Source organism: Giraffa tippelskirchi, chromosome 2 (assembly GCF_054371585.1).
Source record: "Giraffa tippelskirchi isolate mGirTip1 chromosome 2, T2T-mGirTip1v1.2.pri, whole genome shotgun sequence".
Classification (NCBI taxonomy): domain Eukaryota; kingdom Metazoa; phylum Chordata; class Mammalia; order Artiodactyla; family Giraffidae; genus Giraffa; species Giraffa tippelskirchi.
In genome coordinates this window covers 127,097,482-127,119,283 of record NC_137276.1, presented here as the reverse complement: position 1 = coordinate 127,119,283, position 21,802 = coordinate 127,097,482, and the positions used below count along the sequence as shown (strand labels likewise).

General features: G+C 41.8%; 1 long non-coding RNA gene and 1 other non-coding gene across 2 annotated transcripts in view; both read right to left on the bottom strand.

Annotated features, from left to right (window-relative positions):
* The window catches only part of LOC145538498 (uncharacterized), a 57,846-nt gene that overhangs the window by 30,169 nt on the left and 5,875 nt on the right, over positions 1-21,802 (bottom strand). Inside the window, exons 2-3 of the long non-coding RNA XR_014076945.1 lie at positions 9,237-9,461; positions 1,366-1,485 (exon numbers count right to left, since the gene is read on the bottom strand). This is a non-coding gene — a long non-coding RNA (uncharacterized LOC145538498). The remainder of the gene's footprint in view (positions 1-1,365; positions 1,486-9,236; positions 9,462-21,802) is intronic.
* LOC145539993 (U6 spliceosomal RNA) lies at positions 10,687-10,793 on the bottom strand. The gene has a single exon (XR_014078130.1). It is a non-coding gene; the product is annotated as a U6 spliceosomal RNA (small nuclear RNA).

The following is a 21,802-nucleotide window of genomic DNA, read 5'->3' as shown; positions in this document are numbered from 1 at the left end:
ATAAAGAAATGGAGGTTATTGCAGTGATGAGAGGAAAGGAAAGCTGGGAGGCTGATTTCCGATCAGACTAGTTTAAAATGGCTGTTAAGTCAGGGGCAGACTGTCCTCCAATAGGACGAAACAGGAAGGGATGTCATGAATATCAACACAAGGAAGTGGACACAAGACAGACTTCATTAGAAGGGGGCCTATTAAGCTTTAGCCCAGGTCACCACTGTGTGAAAAGTGTGTGACGCTGAATCCTCCAACACACCCAAGTGTCAGAAGAGAAACAGGAAAGCAACTGGAAAAGAGGGGAAGGGGGACGTGTTTCCTGACAGAAGGTCTTGAGGTGATCAGGAGGGTGTCACACCACATGTTACAGAGCAGGACTACCTGAGAATCCTCTTTTCCCCCAGATCCCAGTCCTTCTGGAACTCCACTACTCCCATCATCCCTGAATCCCTATCCACCTCTTTCTTTCCTTCCTCCTTCCCACTCTCACTGCCCCACTTCCTCAGGTGGGGAAGAGAGACCCCTCTTGGTCTCTGTCTAAGTTTCTCTTTTTCTCCTTCCCAGCCTCTTTGTACTTCCTCTCCCCACTTCCCTGAATCCCTCTGTCTCTTTCTCTACCCACAGTGGGGAGGTGGGGAACTGAAAGTACTCGTGGTATAATTTTTCTTTTTTTCACTTTTAATCAGAAATCTCTAGCTTTATTAAATTTCTTCAACAGTTAAATGCAAAGAAAACTGTTATTTATTTCCTTCTTTAATGAACAGTTATTGACTGCTATTCTCTGGCAGGCATTGTGGCAGGAAGCTCTAGGAATGCAGCAGTGAGCTAAATCAAGTCTCTGCCCTCATGAGGCTTACAGAGAACTTGTTTTTTAGTGACATACTGTAGATTTAGGCACACCAAAAGATGATGGTGTCATGCTTTTTCTATAAATGATATAAACTTCCTCTCAAGCCCACTCTTAGAGACTGAATTGTGTCTCTCCCCCCACAATCAGATGTTGAACCCTAACTCTCAGTGAGATGGTGTCTGGAGATGGAGCCTTTGGGAAATGGTTGAGTTTAGTTGAGGTTGTGAGAGTGGGGCTCTCATGATGGGATTAGTGCCCTTGTAAGAAGAGGGGAAGACACGAGAGCCTGCTTTCTCTGCCACGGGAGGACAGTGAGAAGGTGGCCATCTGAAAGCCAGGAAGAGGATTCTCACCAGGAACCAGATCTTCTAGCACCCTGATCTTGGATTTCCAGCCTCCCAACATGTGTTGTTTAAGCTTCTCAATCTGTAGTGTTTTGTTATGGCAGGCCCAAAATCTAATGTATTCCCATTCCCACTTTTTGAGGTGATGGGATGGGATAGCGGGAGATGCAAACTTACCAGTTAAGAATGAATCAAGTACTTTGGGGACTTCCCTGGTGATCCAGTGGTTAAGACTCCACACTTGCATTGTAGGGGGCACGGGTTCAATCCCTGGTCAGGGAACTGAGATCCCACGTGCTGCATGATGCAGCCAAAACAATAGAGAAAGGAAGAAAGAAAGAAGGAATCAATTGCTTTGGCTTAAACAGTCACAGATAAATATGTAGTCAGTTGAAGTTCAAACTCCCTCTAAGACTTTTCTCTCCTCTCTTGTTCTTCCGTCTTCCCAAGATGGGGACTTACAGAGAGGGCAGGAATTGCATATCCTTGGGAGCAGCTGAAGAGGGGGTTGACCCCAGAACTGACCTCCTCAGAGATGTCCCCTGCACCACCTGATCACACCCTGATGGAGACATTTGTGGTCAGTTCTTCTGGCAAAGCTGGAGGTCTCGTGGACTTTTTCCTCTGTTACCTGGCTCCACCTTAGCCCAGGCTAGCCCTGTAAATCCTGAGTCTATCTCCCCTTTATCTCCCAGCAGTGCCTGAGAGAAGCCTGTACTGGGTTTCCTCCCATTGCTACCACAGTGCAGCAGCAGACTTCTGGTTTCAATCCTTTCATCAAGACAAGTAAGAAGCTCTGGATCCTTCCACATCACACAGAAGCCAAGGGATTCTTGGGACTCTGTACTTGACCCTGTCTGTGCTTAAATGCCAGCTTCCCTGGTGGCTCAGTGGTAGGGTCCACCTTGCAGATTCTCCTCTGGCGAAGTACATGGCACCCCACTCCAGTATTCTTGCCTGGAAAATCCCATGGACAGAGGAGCCTGGTGGGCTGCAGTGCATGGTGTCGCAAAGAGTCGGGTACAACTGAGTGACTAAATGATAACAATGCTTAAATACTGCCTTCAGGCATTTCTACTTTGCTGCTTGGGTGGCTCCATATTATTGTGGTTCTCTTAGACATCTTGAAGTTTTCCCCGTCGGTATCTAGGGAAACTAGACCCACAGAAGTTGCTGATGAGAATTGTACCTGCCTTTATCTATACTCCACATTTCCCTTTCCTATCATTCCATGACATCCTGGACAGATTGCATCTTTTCTATCAATTTTGATTATTCAAAAAATGTATAAAACTTTAATTTCAAACTCTTTGTAAATTCCACCTCCTCCCTGTCTCCTCCAGAGAAGGCTTGTGTTGGAATCTTGACTGCTTGGAGTGACATGGGGTTGGAGGGAGTCCTGGCTGTGAAACACCCTTCCTCCCTCTCCCAGACATGGCTCTTTCTCTCAAGTGTTGGAATCAGGAAGAAGGGAAGGAAAGAGGCACTGGTGTCCTCTCTGTGTTGGCTGCTCTGCATCTCCAGTGAGCCCTGAGTGTGCAGCCAGCATTCTAAGTCCACCTCCCCTCAACTTTCTCAGTAACAGAACCCAGGTCACGGTGCCTAGTCCTGGGGTGCACAGCTTGTACGGTGAAGTGGCTAAAGAATATATGCCTTCTTATGTTCCTTGTTCAGGGAATTTCTCATACCCTGGCCATGCCACATAAGGGTGGACAAGATCACAGTTCCACTGCCTTTCCTCTTCCACATGGCCAGTCAGCCCTCCCTGGCTTCTGTTTTCTCTGGTAGGAATGGGTAGCTCTTTTAGAAATGAGTAGCCCAGCAACTCTGCTATCCAAGCAAAGATCACCAGCAGTAGATCCTAAAAGCCATTGTCTTGGAACCTCTTTCTTCACTTGGCAATGGGAGTCAGGAGAAATCCTTCCCCAAAAGGAAGGGGAGAATCCCCACCTCCCCAGGCTCTTTTATAGACCACGGACTCCATATTAGGGGGCAGGGGATGTAGGTGGGGACTGATGCTCAGTTGTTCAGGCTCTTAGTAAGGCTTTGGAGAAAGTGGCAGATCCCAGTTGTGTTACTGTTTTTAGCTCTGGATCCTTTTTGTCAACACAGGACAATAGGAAAAGTCCCCCTTGCTGTCCTGTCATTTTTACATCTGAGCTTCCCCTATCCTGTTGGGATTGCTTTCTTCCTAATTCTTTGAAAACAAACTCATTTCCCCAGATGGATGAAATGAGTTCTCACCAGCAAACACTGAAATGTGTCACATGAAATTTCAAGATCCCTTCTAAAGATCCTGTGATTCTATGAAAATAAAGTGGTGAAAGAAAGCAAGTTACATGTATGAGGTTAGGTAGATGGTTAAAACTAATTATCCTTATTATTTCTGAATTAATTAAAAGAGTTTTTTTCTGCTAAAGTTTATCTCATTGATCAAATACATATTTGTTGCAAGTTTCTACAATAATCAAATCATTCGTTTTTTCCATTCTTCTACTCTATTTTCTGTTCAATTCTATATTTTGACTGGTATCATTACTGAAAAAACAGTTCCTACAAATATATTTGCTGTTTGTAATTTTAGTTGTGTTTAAACTGAGCAGGATTTGGATTTTTTTAACTGTTCAATATGCAAAACTCTGGTGATATCCAAGAAAATTTGCCCTGAAAGATTTTTGGATCTGTGTGATTAGGTAGTCTACAACTTTAAAGAAAAAAAAATCGTTAGAATCATTGCAGAAGCATCAATTTAATAGTAAAGTGCTGCCTCCTTCTGGATAAATTGTTTTAGGCATGATAAGCTTGTAAAACTGCTATAGAGGTATATTATTTTATGAGTAAAACATTTTTATAATCCTACTTTTTTCGTTAAAAAAATTAGAGGACTAGAGTAAGCTTTGAAAGATTATCTAGATTCTGCCTTTGAGCATGTAAAGAATCTAAGTTATCTAACTTATGGCACTGATTTGATTGTCTTTCTTTCAAAGGTCTTTAATAGTAACTGAAAATATCAGATAAAATTGAAATTAGCATGGTTTCACTTTCATGTGAGGCTACCTTACTTAATATTCAGTTGGCATTATCATGTATGCATGTACACAGATTCATCTGCATGCCTAGAAAAGTGTGTGTGTGTGTGTTTTAAAAATGCAATGAAATGCCTAGGTGTTCTAGTCTTAATTCTGTGCCAACAGTCATGTGTATTTTGGCAAGCCACTTAATCTCTCTGGGTCCCAGTTTCCTTATCTGTACACTGAGGATAATAAAACCATTGTTATTGACCTCAAAAAATACTTTGTGAGGCTCACTGAAATCAACAAAGCACTATGTGAGGTATTATTTATTATCCTTAAGGTTTTAACTGGTCACAGTCCTGAAGTGAAAGAACAGAACCATATCTGTGACCAACAAGAAGAAAGATGCTTAATGATGCTTCATTGCATAAATGCTTAAAAATGCTTTATTGCATAACCACAGACAACTAGTTTGGTTATACTCAAATAAATCAAGTCTCTACTATCTGAAGTAAAAAGCTGAAGAAGAGGTTATAAATAACCTCAGACCACAATTATACAAAAGTCAAATCTACTCTCAGTTCTCCCGGGGGCAGTTTATCCCCACAGAACCAAAAGAGTCGGGAGGTCTAACCAAGGTAGGTCAGGGACCCAGAGCAAAGCTTGTTTGCTCTACCTCATCCCCAAGCCAACATCTCCAACCCTACCTGGAGCCCAGCCAGGATGCTCAAGGCTGACTGTGCCCTGGTTCTGTTGAAGGGATTTTTATGATTCTCCAAAAATCCTTCAGCCAAAGTAGTACCAACCAAAATCCAAACCAGCTAAGAGGCCAAAGGACACTCAAAATTTTCTGGTCCCTACTCAGCCTTTGACTAGTGGCTATTTTGTTTGTATTTTGTCCATTTTGTCTATGAAATGGGTGTAGCAAAAAAAAAAATGGGTGTAACAATAGTACCTACTTAATTAGATTGTTGTGTATTAATACAAGCAGAGCATTCAGAATAGCATCTGGCGTTCAAGCATTCAGTATATGTTAGCTGCTACTACTATCACCACCATTATTTTATCACACTAATCTGCTTGCCCAAGGCATTCATTTAGGGACAAATGAAAATGTCTCTCTCACAGCTCTTCAGTTTTCTGAGACTGAAGATTGTTGATCCTTTAAACCCTCTGGCCATTAATATTTTGAATTTTGTTCCTATACTAGTTACCTCACATTACATATAATACTTCTTACTTTTCAATTACAAAGTAATAAATTGTAACTACTGGTGCTGTTTATGTGACCTAGTAGGCAAACCAAACAGCAACTCTCTATTTTGTAGCTATATTAGCAGATGCACCTGGAATAAGAGCTAAGGTTGAGGCACATTTCAAGCTGTTAAACATTTTTTATTATCAGGAAATATTCCAGTTCCATTTCACTCCAAGAGCAGAAGCAGCTAATAGTAACCCTAATTCAAACCTATCTGGTAAATCACTCTAAGAAAAATACTTGTTGTTTTTGTTGTTTAGTCGCTAAGTCATGTTCAACTCTTTTGCAACCCCATGGACCCTAGCCCATCAGGCTTCTCTGTCCTTGGGATTCTCCAGGCAAGAATACTGGAGTGGGTTGCCATTTCCTTCTCCAAGGGGTCTTCCTGACCCAGAGATTGAACCTGCATCTCCTGCATTGGCAGGTGGATTCTTTACCACTGAGCCAGGGAAGCCTAGAAGGCACCGAAACTGTTTTGATTGAGAACTAAAAATGACACATGGCCACTAGATGGCATTTAAGTGATGTAGTAGATTTCGGCTTCACACTTGATCTGTTTAAAATCCCAACTGGTTTGCACTTGGCTCAAGCACTGTGATTCACATATTTTGACCCTGTGGGAACTCTTGAAGGAACTCTCATGATTTGGCTGAATGGAGGTTTAGGAATATCTACAATAGATCCTATAGCTGTGGATGTAAAATAATAAAATCCTTTTGGAGTTACGAAAAGAGAGAGGTAATTTTAAATTTCAGCCTGAAATCTCCAGAACAATTTTTTTTTAAGTAAATTATTGAGGACAAGATTGAGAGGCTGGATAACTTATGTCTTTTCAATTCACGTGTAACATGAAGTCTTAATAACCACAGAGCAGTATAATTCACTGACAGCTTGTCCCAGCTGACCACAGGCACCACCAAGCCTGGCCTCTACCCGGGTCCAACAGCCTAATCCTATCTGCCGTTTCCTCCTCAATTAATTCCTAGGAAAGGCCAGCCGTAGACTAGTGAAATACCCCAGAGGAGAGAGAAATGGAAGCGAATCCTCATGGAATAAAAAGGCTGTTATAAAGAAGGAAGAATAGTCAGTTCAGTTATTTTTTCATCTTACACAAGAATATTAGTAGAGAAACATTTTAAATTTCAACAACAAGACTTTAAAATAGCCATAAAGATGAAATGAAATAAGTACTAAAATAAACTATGAAATAAATGAAGAGGAAACCCTTCTATTTTGGGAGATTTTGCACAGAGACACTGAGATGAGTAGTGAAGCTTTCTAGCTCTTAGTTTTCAGGTGTTCTTTAAAGCCCATGGTGCTTAGTTCAAACTGTCCACTAGATGGCCCTAATACATCTGAGTTCCTTTAACTTGTGGAGCATTAAATCCCCTGTTAAAGTACTGGCATATTTAATTATATTTGTGATTGAAGAAGTCGTCTTCTAAGGGAAAATAATGCAGTGATCATCCACATGGTTTAATAATGAATTATTAATTAACTGAAAAGATAGAGAATTGAACATATCCTTTTTATCTCCTCTCTCAACGCCCTCCCCACCAAAAGACTGGAAGGGAAAGTAAAAGTTACAGATCCACAAGGAAATAAAGAATAAGAGAGATCAAAATGAGTGGGACTAACCTAAGAAAAAGCTGAAACCAAGCACCCACAGAGAGGGGAACAGTGATTAGCAAGCTCATCCCATCCCAGGACTTTGGGGACTCAGAGATCAAAAGTGCCCCTACCCCTTCCCAGAGGAAAGGAAGGAGCTGGAAATGAACTGAAAGTAGAATCACTTTAGGGGAAGTCTACATTCTAGACTGCAAGACCTCCCAGCCCATTTGCCCACTCATTTCCCAGAAAGCTGGAAGACCAGGCCGACGGGCCCCCTCCAACACTAGGGAGCGGATAGATCCTTCTGTGCTCTAACACCGGGCAAGCCCTTTAGAGATCGGCTCACTCCACCTTGTTAGTCCTCCACACATCAGGCTCCCACCTTCCTACAAAAATCAGCCTTCTCCATCCTCACTCTTATGACAGATAGCCAAGGCTCACCAAACAATCTAAAAAATCTCCAACATAAGAGACACAGAACAAGAAAAAAAGAAAAAAATAATAAAATTGAAGAAACAGAGACAATGCAGACAACAGAAGCAAATTTCAAAGAAATGAACTAGTATCCTCTGAAAAAGAAGGAAACCTGTTGGACCCATGACACAGGAGTAAGGTGCTATTTTAAAGTTTTTTAAAAAAGAAACAAGTAATCAAAGAAAAAAGGAAGGGCTTTTGAAAACTAACAGTATAAAAACCAGAATGAAAACTACTTCAAAAGAATCATCAGAAGAGAATTTTAAGGCAATGTCCCATAAAATAAAAGAAAAAAGGCAAAAATGATAGGAACATTAGGAGGCAAATACAGGCTCCCCAATGTTAGACTAACAGAAGTTCTACAAAGAAATGAGAATAAAGCAAAAGGAGACCATTATTGAATAAATAATAAAAGAATAGTCCCTCAAACTTAAAAGAAATGAGTTTCCAAATTGAAAGTATCTACTTAATACCTGGGGCTTCCCTAGTGGCTCAGATGGTAAAGCATCTGCCTGCAATGCTGGAGACTAGGATTCCATCCCTGGGTCGGGAAGATCCCCTGGAGAAGGAAATGGCAACCCACTCCGGTACCCTTACCTGGAAAATCCCATGGATGGAAGAGCCTGGTAGGCTACAGTCCATGGGGTCTCAGAATCGGACACGACTGAGTGACTTCACTTTCCTTCTTTCTTACTTAATACCCAGCTTATTGAATTAAAAAAAAAACAAACTAAGTTACCTCACTGTACAATTTCAGAACATTTGGAATAAAGAAATGATCCAAAAAGCATGGGGCAGGGGGTGAGGGGGGCTAGTATAGTTATATGCATAGAACAGGTAATCAGAACATATTGGAAATCAGAAATCTGGAGAGTAGTAAGGCTAGAGAGATAGATTTCAGAGTCATCATACAGGAATATGGAAGCTGAGGCAGGTCAGTGGGTGAAAGTTCCCAGGAAGAACATGTACAGTGGCCTCCTAAGTCTTCGGCCCCAAAGCTGACGTAATAGCAGCTCACCAGGCAGCGGCCAGCCTATGCTCGCTACTAAAATAGGGGAGGCCACCCCAAGCCATATTGAATCCTAAGGCAAAAGGAAAAATCAGTAATATTAATCCTGTCTACAGTGTTGAATAATGTCTCCCAAAAACATACATCCACTAGAGCCACAGAACATGACCTTATTTGGAAATAGGGTCTTTGTAAATATAATCCGATTAAGAAGAGATCATACTGGATTAGAGTGGGCCCTAAATCCAGTGGCTGCTGTCCTTATGAGAAGAGGAAAGACACAGAGACACACCAGGAAGAAGGTCATGGGAGATGGAGGCACAGTTTGGAGTGGTGCAGCTACAACCCAAGGAGTAAGATTTCGGCAACCAGCAGAAGCTAGGGGAGAGGCATGAGGTTTCTCCTGATGTGTCCAACCACCAGAACTGGGAGACAGTACATTTCTGTTAAGCCATCCAGGTTATGGTCCACTGTTACAGCAGCCCTAGGAAACTGATATGGCTTTATTTAAAATTTTGACATTTTGTTATGTATTGCTTGGCATAAGTTTTGATTTTTCAAAATACTACATGAGAATATCTTGACTGAGTTTTTGGCATCTCCTCAAATTTTGCCCCAGAAACAATTAATCCAAGCCCTACGGCATGTTTTAACTACTTTTATTGAATTACTATCAACCAACCTTCTCAGTCCATCCATTTGCAGAGACATATTCTGTATATCCAAAGAACAAAGAGTCAAAGCAAGCAAGCATGATTTCTAAATAAAATAGGTGATTTCTTCAACAAAGACAATTATGTGTTCTCCCCGTTGTAGAAATGCAGCCCATCTCTTGGGAGGGACATACTGACATTGGCAGCCTTGTTTAAAAGCAGTAGGCATCGTCTGATCATTCCATCTGCTTCCCCTGGGAAAGAAAAATCATTACATGGCAATTTCAGTGGCCTTGAATCCCACGTAGTGAATTTTATTAACACATTGTATTCACTCTGAGAAAATATTTAAAGGGAAATTCTTTCAAGTTGAATTTGAGTATGAGAGAGTTGGGTATAGAGTAAGTGGCAGTCTTAGAACATGGCCCCAAGTCTTTTGACACTCCTTTCATGGAGCACTGGTGGTGGGCAGGTTTCCTATGGGCCCACTTTCTCTTCCTTTTTTCTCTTTCAGTTGAAGTATAGTTGATTTATGGGCCTCCCTGATAGCTCAGTTGGTAAAGAATCCGCCTGCAATGCAGGAGACCCCAGTTCAATTCCTGGGTCAGGAAGATCCACTGGAGAAGGGATGGGCTACCCACTCCAGAATTCTTGGGCTTCCCTTGTGGCTCAGCTGGCAAAGAATCCACCTGCAGTGAGGGAGACCTGGGTTCAATCCCTGGATTGGGAAGATCTCCTGGAAAAGGGAACAGCTACCCACTCCAATATTCTGGCCTGGAGAATTCCATGGACTGTATGGTCCATGAGATCCCAAAGAGTGGGACACGAACTGAGCAACTTTCACTTTCAGTTTCATAGTTGATTTACTGTGTTGTGTTAATTTCTGCTGCATAGCAAAATGACTCAGTTATACATATATATGCATTTGATTTTATGTTCTTTTCCATTATGGTTTATCCTAGTAGATTGAATATGTTAATAGTTCCCTGTCCTATACAGTATTATCTATCCATTCTAATAGATTGCATAGTAAACCATTGTAATAGTTTGCATCTACTAACTCCAGACTCCAAGTCCATCCCTTCCTCTCCCCATCCCTCTTGGAAATCACAAGCCTGTTTTTCATGTCTATAATTCTGTTTCTGTTTCATGTTGTTGTTGTTTAGTTGCTAAGTCATATCTGACTCTTTCATGACCCCATGGACTATAGCCCACCAGGCTCCTCTGTCCATGGGATCTCCCAGACAAGAATACTGAAGTGGGTTGCCATTTCCTTCTCCAGGGGCTCTTCCCGACCCAGGGATTGAACACACATCTCCGGCTCTGCGGGTGGATTCTTTACCATCAGAGCCACCAGGGAACCCCCATACATAGGTTCATTTGGGTCATATTTTAGATTCTACATATATATGATATCATATGATATTTGTCTTTCTCTTTCTGACTTATTTCACTTAGTATGATAATCTCTAGTTGCAAAAAAATATAGAATACTTGACAAATTTGCATGTCTTCCTTGTGTGGGGGCCATGTTAATCTTCTCTTAATCATTACAATTTTAGTGTGTGTGCTGCCAAAGAAAGCACTGGGCACACTTCTTGAATCTGGGCAGGCTATGACTCCTTCAACCAAGAGACTACTGTGGGCTCAGTCGTGAGGCTGGGTCATAAAAGGCAACATAGCACAGGCCGTAAACACTAGAACACTTGATCTTGAAGTCCTGAGCTGCCACATAGAAGTCTAACTACCCTGAGAACAATAGCTGTAAGGAAGCCAAGCCGCATAAAGAAGACAAATGTAGTTACTCCAGCTGATGGCCCCAGGCCCTGAGGCAACCCAGCCCAAGGGATGAGACCTGAAATCTCAAGAAGAGGTCCACCACCCCTGCAGTGCCCAGTCTAACTCCTGACCCACAAAACCTGTGACCTTAGTCAAGTGGTTATTTCAAGATGCTAAAATTGGGTCAGTTTACTATGTAGCAAAAGTAACTGCAACAGAGTATGAGGGTCAAAGACATATCGATATGAATGGATAGATTATCCAAAAATATCCCAATCATCAGCAGAGTGGAAGTTTACAATACTTTGGAGTAAAAGTTTTCCCACAATCATCTGGAGAGATGTTTGAACTTGTTTTTTGCTATAGCTCAGAGCAATGAAACATGTAAAGCCCGTCCCTTGCTCATGCTTTTCTGTTCAAATTCCCTGCAAAATTAACTGCGAAAGCCTCTATCTTAGAGGTGCTTCCTAAGGTGGCTCAGATGGTAAAGCATCTGCCTGCAATGCAGGAGATCCAGGTTCGCTCCCTGGGTTGCAAAGATCCCCTGGAGAAAGGAATGGCAACCCGCTCCAGTATTCTTGCCTGGAGAATCCCATGGACAGAGGAGCCTGGCGAGCTACAGTCTGTGAGGTCTTAAAAGAATCAGACACACCTGAGCATGCACACACCCACACCACCCATGAAAAAAAAAAAAAAAAAGACATGCCAAACTTCTCAGCTCAGGCAAGTGCAGCAAAAACCTACCATGCAGTCAGTCACCCATCTTAGAAGACAGAGGATTAAAGTTAGTAAACCTTGCTGTTTGAGCCTCCATCTCAAATTCCAACCCATGAATGCAAATGTGAGTACACTGCATCCTCAGCCTTCCCAATAAGAGAGTCAATTAGCATAACTTCTCAGGTGAGGATGTCTATATGTCTATATGTTTCACAGTTCTAGCAGTAAAAATGTCAATATCATTGCTGACATTTTAAAAACTAATATGGTAATTACCTTTGTTTGTATTTTATTTATTTATAACAAGTGTTTTATACTTATCTATTTATTTAGCTGCTCTGTGTCTGAGGTTTGGCAGGATCTTGGATCTCCATTGCTTCATGAGGCAGCTTTAGTTGTGGCATGAGGGATCTTTGGTGTTTTTTTTTTTTTTAGTTGCACATGTGGGATGTAGTCCCTTGACCAAGGATGGAACCCAGGCCCCCTGCATTGGGAGCTTGGGATCTTAGCAACTGGACCACCAGAGAAGTCCCTTGTATATTTTAAAGCCACACACACACACACACACACACACACACAAACACTATTAACTGCCAACAATGCTCCTGCTTTTTTATTTCATCCTTAAAACACAATATATGATAAGGATAAAAATAAAGTTCTATAAATATATAACATGCTCATTAGAATAAGCAAGCTTTGTGTTGCTATCATCCGGGGATCCAGTTCTACTTTATGATAAGATATACAAGTTAAAGCATCACCACCTTAGAATGTAGAATTGGGGTAGGGGATGGGGGGGAAATGTAGAACTGTGTTTCTGTAAATTGTAGACTTCACAGTAGACATATAGTATTATACAGATATGCTGCTGCTGCTAAGTTGCTTCAGTCATGTCCGACCCTGTGCGACCCTGTAGATGGCAGCCCACCAGGCTCCGCCGTCCCTGGGATTCTCCAGGCAAGAACACTGGAGTGGGTTGCCATTTCCTTCTCCAATGCATGAAAGTAAAAAGTGAAAGTGAAGTCGCTCAGTCGTGTCCGACTCTTCGTGACCCCATGGACTGCAGCCTAGCAGGCTCCTCCGTCCATGGGATTTTCCAGGCAAGAGTACTGGAGTGGGGTGCCATTGCCTTCTCCGTATACAGATATGCTAAGTTGCTTCAGTCATGTCCGACTCTGTGCGACCCCGTAGACGGCAGCCCACCAGGCTCCGCCGTCCCTGGGATTTTCCAGGCAAGAGTACTGGAGTAGGTTGCCATTGCCTTCTCCATACAGATATGAGAATAATAGAATTTATCATTTTTTCTGCTTTCACTATGTAGTTACCAAATGTCACTAAAATGAACAATTATTTATATTTTTCCTCTAGCTTTATTGAGATATAATTGGCATATAATATTATGTAAGTTTAAGGTGCACACTGTGATGATTTGATACATGGCTATATGGCTAAATGTTTACCATAAGAAGAGTAGTTAACACATCCTTCACTTCACATAGTTACCATTTGTTGTTACGCTGGGAACATTTAAAATCCATTCTGTTACTGAGAAAACTAGATAAGTACATGCAGGAAAATACAGTTTGACCCTTCTCTTACACCACTCAAAAAAATGAACTCAACATGGATTAAAGACATAAACATAAGACCTGAAACCATAAAACTCCTAGAAGAAAACACAGCTGAAAAGCTCCTTGACACTGGTTTTGGCAGCAGTTTCCCAGACCTAACACCAAAGGCACAAGCAAGAAAAACAAAAACCAATTGGTGGACCTACATCAGATTAAAAAGCTTTCACAGCAAAGAAGCAACCAACAAAATGAGAAAGCAGCCTACAGGATGGGAGAAAATATTTGCAAATCATATATCTGATAAGGGGTTTATTTCCAAAATATAGAAAGAACTCATAAACTTAGCAAAACAACAAAAAACCCTTCTATAAAGTAGGCAGAAGAATTAAATAGTTTTCCAAAACAACACACAAATGGTCACCAGGCACATAAAAAACATGCTCCACACCACTAATCACCAGGGAAATGCAAATCAAAACCACAAGATATCACCTCATTCCTGTTTAAATGGTGGTGGTTTAGGTGGTTTAGTCACTAAGTTATGTCTGACTCTCGTGACCCCACCAACTGTAACCCACCAGGCTCCTCTGTCCATTGGATTCTCCAGGCAATAATACTGGAGTTGGTGGCCATTTCCTGGGGGTCAAACCCAGGATCTCCTGCATTGCAGGCAGATTCTTTACCCACTGAGCTACAAGGGAAGCCTTTCAAAAAGATAAGAGACAACAAGTGCTATCAAAGAGTGTGAAGGAAAGGGAATCCTTTAGCTCTGCTGGGAATGCAAACTGGTACAGCCACTATGGAAAACAGTATGGAGTTTCCTCAAAAACTTAAAACTAGCACTGCTGCTGCTGCTGCTGCTGCTAAGTCGCTTCAGTCATGTCCGACTCTGTGCGACCTCATAGATGGCAGCCCACCAGGCTTTGCCGTCCATGGGATTCTCCAGGCAAGAATACTGGAGTGGCTACCTATGATCTAACAACCCACTACTGAATGTATATCCAAAGGAACTGAAATAAGGATCGCATCAAGATATCCACACTCCCTTGTTCAGTGCTGCAGTATTCACAATAACCAGCCTAAGATCCATGAATTGATGAATGGATAAAGAAAATGTGGTGTATATATAATGGAGACTATCCATACATGAGAAAAAGAAGGAAATTCTGCTGTTTGAGACAACTTAGATGAAACTTGAGGGCATTGTGCTAAGTGAAATAAGTCAGAGAGGGGAAAACAAATATCGTATTATCACACATATGTGGAACATAAAAACCCAAAGTCATATAGTGGAGTCACCAGGATCTAGGGACTGGGGGAGATGAGAAAGTATTGGTCAAAGTATTGGACAAACTTCCAGTTATAAGATTTAACAGGTTCTGAGGATCGATGTACAGCATGGTGGTTATAACTAATAATACCATATTATATTTGCTTATTTACTTATTTAGTGCTGTGCTGGGTCTTCATTGTTGCACCAACTCTCTTAAGTTGCAGTGACCTGGGGGTACATTTCATTGCAGTGCACGGGCTTCTCATTGTGTTGGCTTCTCTTGTTGCGAAGCACGTGTTCTAGTTGCATGGGCTTCAGTGGTTGCAGCATGTGAGCTTGGTATGATGGCTCTTGGGCTCTAGAGTGTGGGCTCAGTAGTTGCAGCTCACAGGCTTAGTTGCTGTGTAGTATGTGGAGTCTTCCTGGACAGGGGGTCAAACTGGTGTCCCCTGCATTGGCAGGTGGATTCTCAACCACTGCACCACCAGGGAAGTCCCAGTACTATATTATATTTGAATGTTGCTATGAAAGTAGATCTTAAATATTCTCACCACAAAAGAGAAGTGGTAATTATGAAACAGGATGGAGGTGTTAGCTAACTATGGTGGTAATAATTTTGAAATAAGTGAATGTATCAAATTAGCACATTGTACACCTTAAACTCATACAGTGTTGTCAATTATATCTCAGTAAAGCCAGGGGAATAAAAAGATTACTCTCTAAGCAACTTCCAAGTATACAATACAGTATTGTCAACTATAGTCACCATTCTGTACATTACATTCCCAGAATTTATCCCTCACATCACTGTAGTTTGTACCCTATGGCTAATATCCCATTTCCTCTACCCACCAACCCCTGGTAACCACCATTCTATTGTCTGTTTCTGAATCTTTCTTAACATTCCACATGTAAGTGGGCTCATACTATATTTGTCTCTATTTCACTTAGCATAATGCCCTCAAGATTCCAGTTATTTTTAAATCATGGAATACAGAGGTGTGCATTTTCTTTCATATAGGGAACTAAAACATAAACCAAACTTCAGGAGTAACCTCGATTGTTTTAGCAAAATGCAAAATACGTTTCCAACCAATTTCTACAAGTTATTGTTAACCAAGTGTAATTAGACAGACATTAGAGAAATTTGTAATGAGAGCATGATTCAGTCAATTGGCAACACTATATCCTAATGAATTCTATTAATCATCTTCAATTAGATCTTAATTCCTTACTACTAGACATGCTCACTCAGAGACTATGGAATTGGAAATAGCAGAGGCTCTGCCTTCTGTAACATTAGGTAAGGGATTCTCTGGGCTTTAGGTTCCCCAAGTGTAGAACAGGGATAACAAACACCACTGCAGAACTGGGCACACAGGCCAACACGTTGAGAAGCCTACAGGGTGACGTGTAGTCTGGAATCACTGTATATTATTATTCCACAGGCAGAAGCCCTGTTATTATTTCTCCTGGGGCAGCTAAAGCTACAGGTTTATTCTGGCAAAGACACAACTCGCCTGAGGAAATAACATCTCAGAGGCATAGGCAAGGATGGATTGATGTGTTTCTTCAGTTGTATAGAATTTACAGCTATGTTGTTATCTCGGGTTGAGTTTTGTATCATTTACAGCATGATTATTTTTTCTTGTTTCTGATTCTAAATAGCTCACCACACATTCCCTCCATTCTTCTATCTCTTGCTCTCTTTCCTTAATTATTCTCTTTCTCATACACACACCTACTTTCACTGAACATCTATGGGAAGAAGTAGGAGGCAGCTTTTAGTAGAGGAAATTTTACATCTAACTATATACATACTACGTATCTAACCATCCCCCTCCCCAAAAAATACCCTTAAGAAAAATTCTTCTATTTCCTTTTATAGTCATTTAAGGTAGAAGCATTTAAAGGAGGACGGAAAGGCTGGTTTAACTATCAAAAAATAAACAAAGGAAGTTAAAGAAATTGTGAAAGCAAAAAAGGAGTGGGAGGGAGACATGAGAACTCAGGAAGAAAACCAAAATCACGGAAAGTGGAAAAAGACAAGTGAAGCAGGAAGACAAGAAAAGAGGCCATAATAGCTCAGCCTCAGCGGGTTCCAAAGGCAGCCTTAGTCACTCTGGCCAGAGTATTGGCATGGTGAAAGCAGTGGCCTGAATTCCAGGCAAATCATAGAAATTACAGAATCTCGGGCAAAGCATATAAATCTTTGAGTCTCTTTCACTACCTGTAAAAGGCAGGTGAAACCTTTGCCCCTTACAAGTTTAAATTCTCATTTTATTTCTGGTACACCTCGCGTTCGCTTAAGTCGCTTACAAAACGATTAATTTAACCACGGCGTTGTTCTTCAACAGCTTTTTATACCCATCCTTTCAAGATGCCACCCGGATAATTCAAATGGAAACTAAATTAAAAGCACATTAATCCGATCAAGCCAGACTAGGTACCGCTTATCCCGGCTTCCATACGCAAAGTTGTCATTTTACAAATGTCACTCTCCCACTTTACACACTAAGGGAACACATTAAAAAGACAAGTCTTCAAAGAAACCTAAATTACAACACATTTTGCAGTTTCCTTTTAACAGAACTTCCAGCTTCGAAGATCAACTAGGGTGAGGGGCCGTTTTCACCCTTATTAGGAAATGAGCACAGTTTACAGCCTTAATTCGAAGTTTTAGGAAATTACAAAAGAGGTTTCCTTTCCAAGAGAGGTTCCGGCCAGAGGAGAAGCTGGCGACCTCTATACCCGGCCCGCCCCGCACTTGGCATCAGATTAGGACTAAAATGGAGGGGGCGTGACGTCACAAGAGGCTGGCGCTGCAGAGGGCGGAGGGAGGGGCGAAGGGAGTGGCCGGCGACGACGCGACTGCGCAGGGGCGGAAGGCGGGCAGAAGGAAAAGACCGGCGAGCTAGATCCGGCAGCCGGCGGAGGAACCCGCTCGACCACAGCCACGCAAGGGAAGAGCGCGCTGCGCGTGCGCGGGGCGTGGCCCTAAGCCTTCCGTCTTTCCGGCTTGTAGGCGTCTCTTCCGGTTCCCCTCGCGACCCTGGCTGGCTTGGGCCTTCCTATAAGTGACGAGGTTGGGGTGCTCCTCCCTCTCGACCGTTGTGAAATCTTTCTGCCCCCGGAGTCCGAGGCAACCCAACCAGGTCTTGCACGTGTTCACTGACCCCAGGCCGAGCGCGATCAGGCTTCGCGGGAGCTGCGGGGCCTGGGGCGGGATTGGGGGAGTACACTCCAGGCACTTGTCTCACGGACTGTGGGCACCAGGCTGACGGCGGGTTGGTTGAAGGTCTTTCCAACTGACCACCCCCTTCGTTCAGTTCCGCCACGGTAGATCCCTCGGAGAAACCCGCCTCTAGATTGGAAATGGCCCTTTAGCTGCTGGAGGAGGGAGTTACCGCCAGAGTCCTTCTGTAAAAATTGTAAATGCTTTAATGATTTGTCTGTCTAATTAAATTCACTTCCCCGAAGCAGGCAGAACGTTGTAAGGTTCCTTATTGAGACGGACAAGCAGAGTGCAAGTGATTTTTGGCCTTCACGTTTTAAAATAGTTCCTGTAACTATGGGAATACAAGGGAGCTTTTCCCGCTGTGTCTTCCCTGCAGCCACGTATTTCTCCCAGGGAAGAGAGACCAGGTTGGGATTTCCGGGTCTACAGATCCAAAGCAGCCTAAAAGGAATAACATCAGAACAATACCTAAAGAGCCCACCTCTAGATCCTTTACGTTGGGATTGAGTGAATAAATACAAACTAGTGGTTAAATGAAGGGCAGGGAAGCCTGACGTGCTGCAGTTCGTGGGGTCGCAAAGAGTCGGACACGACTGAGCAATTGAACAACAAGTTTATTTCTCTTATTTTTCTATCCTGAAAATTAGGTATACACTAGATATTGTTAAACCTACAGGCAAAATAGTTGATAACTCAGCAGCCTTCTCCCACTGATTCATACTTCCCACCTTACGCACTACCGGGATTGCTATTGAGATACTGGTGATTTGTATGAAAACAATACATTATAAAGCAATTATGAGTCAACTGTAAGTAGTTGCTTTCAAGATGTAGGGATGCTTTTAGATAACCTCTAAATTGTTTCTTGATTTGTGAATAGAAAAATCTGTGGTAGTTTCAAGGTGTGGCAGATGAGCAATATCCGGTTCTGTGTGCGTGTGTCACTGTCACTATGAGGAAACTAGACAAAACTAGACTAGGTCTCCAGTTAGTTTAATGTCACAATGTAAGTATTAAATCAATCCAAATAATAGTTTCGCTAAAGCATCCTATGGTGGGCCTGGAGAAAGCTTGTTTTCAGTTCAGTTCAGTCAAGTGGCTCAGTCCTGTCTCTTTAGGACCCCATGGACTGCAGCAGCCAGTTTTAGTTACATAGTGAAGTGATTTATTTTCATTGTAACAACCAGTGTTACACTGAACCAGGGAAAAGCAGTATTATGATAGAGCCTTTGACTGTTGTCTTGGAAAGAACACTGGATTGGTCATCAGAAGAGCCAGAGTTCTAATCTAACCCTGCCACTCAATATAAATTCTTCACCTAAAATCTTTCATTTCTCTGGATTCCCGTTTCCCCACGTTTAGTGTGGTCCTTGTCACTCTCGTGAATTCTCCTGTTGGCTGGTCTGTCTTCCACTCTTTGGTCTGAGCACTTAGCATAACATAGTTCAGTGAGTACTCACTAGAGATTTGTTCAAATAACTGTTTCCAAATCTACAAAGTTTCATATTGAGGCATTTTTCTTTCTTGAAACTATATATGTAAGATCTGTTATTAAACCGTGTATGTTATTTACTGTCAAAGAATCATCCCATAGATGACCTATTACAGAGGTGTAGGGGTACGTTTACAGAGGATATATCTTGTGGACACCACCTTAACTAAATGAAAATTAACCAAGATTTGGACATCACGTGCCCTTTGCTATGAAGCTTAGAGAAAGATTCAACAACTATGGATTATTCCTAGGGAAATATGAATCTAATAATAAATCACTGACAACTCCAAATTAAGGAACATGCTGTGGAACAGTTGACCTGGAGTCATGAAAAAATACCATAAAAGACAAAAATCATAGGGAATTTTTCTAGAAGAGTTGTGACAAGGGAGGGAACAATATGAGGCTCACTTATTTTTATTTTACAGTGTTCTAAATGTCTAATGTGGTCCTCAGATTCCCAGAAGTTACCTCCTATTCCCACTAAGGAGACAAATATGTAGGGTGCTTCAGAAAAGCTGATTTCTTATTATTCCTAAAAGTTTCTTCAGTGAAAGACTGCTCTTTCACTGAAAGAAAGCATGTTGAATGCTTATTGGAAATAGAAAACACTACTAAATGAAGTCAGCTACTAAATTGTTCAAAATTGTAGCTCTCAATCCTTAAGAGGAATCATTTTTAAAGTGTCATTTTTAGGGACTTGCTGGGCCCTTTCTATTTTTAATTGCCTAGGTCCAGTTAGAGGGAAACAGTAACAACGAAACTACTGGAAAGGTTTGAGGAAATAAATGTTCTTAATATTATTCTGATTTATAGCTCTTGATTTTTTTGAGGCAGTCCAATCACTGGTTCTCTTTGGTAGTAACAGGCTTACATCCTCCTCTCAGCAATCTTAGCAGGAACAAGCACCTTTCTCCCCCTGGCCAGGATTACAGAGTCCTGGACTGGCTTTTGTCCTGAACCAATCACCAGGAGGAAGTAGGGGTTGGGGTGGGAAGTGCTGGGGAAGAGGTCAGGCCCACCCAAACCCCCTGCGCTGAGAATGGAGAAGCTGTGGGTCCCTAGGGAAAAGGAAAGAAGGGAGACAATGCCAGGCAGGCTAAAACACAGATATCTACCGTACTTCACTCTCAGTAGTCTCATATGTCCGTGTCCTGGACCTGTCTCTCTCTGCCTAAAATGCTCTTCCACACTCACCCTTCAGACAAATACCTATCTAACTTTTAAAACCTAGATCTTACATCACCTTCTTGTTACCACCTTCTTTGTCCATAAGATTACTCTTATCTCAGAACCATTTCTGTCCTTTGTCCCTATTTCTATTATTAGACTGAATTGGATTTGTTTTCAAAACAGTTAATTGCAATTATATAAGTAATATCTATTCACTATCAAAAAATTTAAAGAGTAATATCACTCAAAGAGTGGCCCATGGGGAGTCACCAAACTGAACTGTTTGTTACAGTCATCAATCAGTACAGAAATTGAGAGCAAGTGTCTAAAACTTGTTATGGCAGTTTGACAGAACTTTGTGTGTGTGTGTGTTGAATCTAATAATAAACAATTCGGTCTTGCATTTTAATTTCATTTTACTGGTAATTCATCATTTATATGTGGTTAATGCGCATGTGCTAAGTTGCTTCAGTCGTATCTGACTGTGTGACCCCATGGACTGTAGCCCACCGTGCTCCTCTGTCCATGAGATTTTCCAGGCAAGAATACTGGAGTGGGTTGCCATTTCCTTCTCCAGAGGATCTTCCCAACCCAGGGATTGAACTCGTGTCTCCCTCAGCTCCTGCATTGGCAGGAAGATTCTTTATCACTTGAGCTACTTGGGAAGCCATTAGTGGTGAGAAAACAGCTTAAATAATTGTTTAACTAATTTAAGCAAATTTAGTAATTTGCCTCGAGACTTAGCAGCAGCAGCAGCAGTAATTTTCCTCAAGTTGCATGGCTACTGAGTGACAGCAATTTTTCTTTTCCCTAGTAAGTCAACTCCAGAGCCTCCAGTACTTTCTGCTGTTGGGTTCCATTTCCTCCATACTGAGATTAGCAAAAGATGTAAAATCACCCAATGTGCTCTAAAGCCTTGCTGCTCAGAATGGCTTAGACTGGCAGTATCAGCATCACATGGGAGGCTTTTTTAAGAAATGGGGCTTTCAGGCTCCACCCAGGTAATCTGTATACATCTTAAAGTTTGAGAAGCATTTCTTAAAGAATACCAGGAAATGGCAGATCTCACTGCATTAGTTTTCTATAACTGCTATTTAAAATTACAACAGATTTGGGGGCACAAAGCAACATTGTACAGTTTTTCAAGTTAGAAGTCCTAAATCAGTTTCCGTGGGCCAAAATCCAGGAGTTGATGGGGTCACACTTCCTTGATGAGGTCTGTTTGGAAATCATGCCAATAAGCTCTTTAAGACTGGCTGACCAGTTTCTGACATTAAATGTTATGAATAAATCCATCCAAAGACCGGCTTGATTGGATTATTTGCAATCAGTAGATATTTACTGAG